The sequence below is a fragment of the Palaemon carinicauda genome, chromosome 19, assembly GCF_036898095.1.
Source record: "Palaemon carinicauda isolate YSFRI2023 chromosome 19, ASM3689809v2, whole genome shotgun sequence".
NCBI classification, from domain to species: Eukaryota; Metazoa; Arthropoda; class Malacostraca; order Decapoda; family Palaemonidae; genus Palaemon; species Palaemon carinicauda.
The window spans coordinates 102,675,476-102,677,975 of NC_090743.1; positions in this window are offsets into that span (position 1 = coordinate 102,675,476).

Below are 2,500 nucleotides of genomic sequence, written 5' to 3' on the forward strand. Positions count from 1 at the left end.
TGCTCTCAAGTCCGGGTATTTAAGCTTGATGTCTGTTTCATAAAGTTTAGTTTCATTCATCTCGTACAGTTTCATCTAAGCAAAACAAGAGACGCAAATAAACCAAGTCAATACTGGGAATCTATTACGTTATTCTTTCGAAAGCCTCAAATAACACTCGTTGCTTTTGACAATACCTCCTCCTTCATAATGGTATTGCAAATGAAATTTGATGGAAAATCTAAAACATGATTATGTTAAAAGCATTTGGTTTCCTTTGGGATATCATAAATAATGTTATAAAAATCAGGTTCTTTAAGGCGTTTCTCAATGTGCATAAGTTGACATTTGCCTGTGTTAATGAGAGAGAGAGAGAGAGAGAGAGAGAGAGGAGAGAGAGAGAGAGAGAGAGAGAGAGAAATACTGGGGAACAGAACAAATAAAATAATATAAATTGCATAGGGATAAACATTAAACAAAGGAATAATGTCACGCAAACGTACAAATAGACTTGAGAGAGTTAGAGAGAACATTTCCAAAAGAAAGAGTCAAATGTCAAAAGTCTCATTTCATTACCTGTCGTCCTTTTCACTGACAGGTTAATTGAATTTGAACTTTTCGGAATTAATTCAACAAAATATTATTTCGGCCGACGAGTTTTTGTCAGAGATGAATATAAATTTGATTGAATAGTCTTTTTTCTGCTTCATCAAAAAGTAACCAAGATAATGATCCTTGTTATTTTATAAAACGAATTACTCTCACAAAAAGAAATTTGCATTATTATTGTTCTTGTTATTATTATCATTATTATCATACCGTATGTCAAGTATAAGATAAAAATATTTTAATAACAAATATCTTACAATGACTATAAACTAGTGTATCCATTCTACGAGACTATATAAGAAAGGGAAGAGACAGCAATCCCAAAATGATGGCCGGGATCTGAACATACAGTATGACCATCCTCAAGGCCCCCTTCACTCCCTCACCCAAGGTAGAACCTATGAGGAACAGGCCATGTTTGTGAAAACTCACCGAGTAGACTTAAGGGACCTAACAAATGTTCATCCAAAGTTCACAAGAAAATGAAATTATGTTCAATAATGAAAATGATAAAGCCGTGAGTGAGACTAGAATGCATAGACCGCAGACTGTGAGTTTCTAATATTTCCACTATCCTATCGGAACCCTTAACCTGAGGAAACTGGACAGCAAAGCAGTAATAGATGAAAAGATAATTTATGGACAAAAACATACTAGAAAGTAATGCAGATAAGATACTCGTAAGAGTAACGCTTACAAGGAAATTTGGTGTCGTCTTGAGATACTACCGCTAGAGTTATTGAGTCCTTCGACTCATGTTACCTTTGCCTACACATACACCGATTAGTCTGGCCTAATCTTTACAAATTCTTCTTCACTGGAGTTGTAACTGTCCAGTAGCTACTTTCCTCTTGGTAAGAATAGAAGAGGCTCTTTAGCTGTGGTAAGCTTCCAAGTTAAGCCTTGCATAGCAATAAGGATAACTATCGATCGATAGAAACAATTCCAAGTCCAAGACTGGCTTAGAATCCAAACCCTCTCCAATATGGAGGTACCCTTCAGTTAAGGCCATATGCTCAGCACAGCACCAAGGGTTCTTAACTGTGCATTCTGGTAGGCTTGAAGAGGGGGAGCCTTAAAAACAGGTGTCTTTTGTAAAGCTTCTATCCTCGCTATTAGGTCCTCTTGAGAGCGTTTATGTTTAGCAGTTGGGTTCTCCACGAGAGCTTTCATGGATGCCATAAGTTCCAAGTTACTAGGAAACGAAGGTTTGTCTAACGTAGGAACATAGGTGGAGGTGAGAGGTGGGGCTGGAGCAGCAGAGATGGGGGAACAAACTATAGTCTCTGGGAACTGTACTCACCCAATGTACATCCAACGATTGTTCAGAGGCTTCTCAGCAGGATCCCCTCCCTCTCTGACGATACAAAAGGAGTAGTCGACATGTTGTCGGCATCCAGGCTCATGGCTTGCAGATAGTTCCAGACTCCATTAGCCGCATGATCTGCTGGTACCAGCGGGAATTAAACCGTCGGTAACTGGTGACCAAACAGAGGTCACCTCAGCCTTGAAAAAGAGGAGGCCCTTCAGTTCCAGAGAAGGAAGATAAGGGACACCTGTTCGAGAGCTCTTCTGGAAGACTCTTACCCAATGTCGGAGTATCCTCTGACTTCGATCTTGAACGTCCAATGAGTCGTCAGTGGCATAGAAGCCGGTGCGAAGGAGAGTAGTTGATAGGTTCCCAGATTGCAACATATCCTTTGCCAAACATATAGGCTAAGTGGAAAGTAAAAACAGTCACCCTAGGACAACTGAAAACACTATCCTACTAGCAGGGGGACCTTCAAGATCGCAGCTCTCCGTCGTGACGAATTGACAGCATGGAAGGATTGACAGCCTTACCCAACCAGTAAAGTTAGGTGAAAGAAGGGGATGGTGCACAGGTGAAAATTTACCAGGCATTGCTGACGTC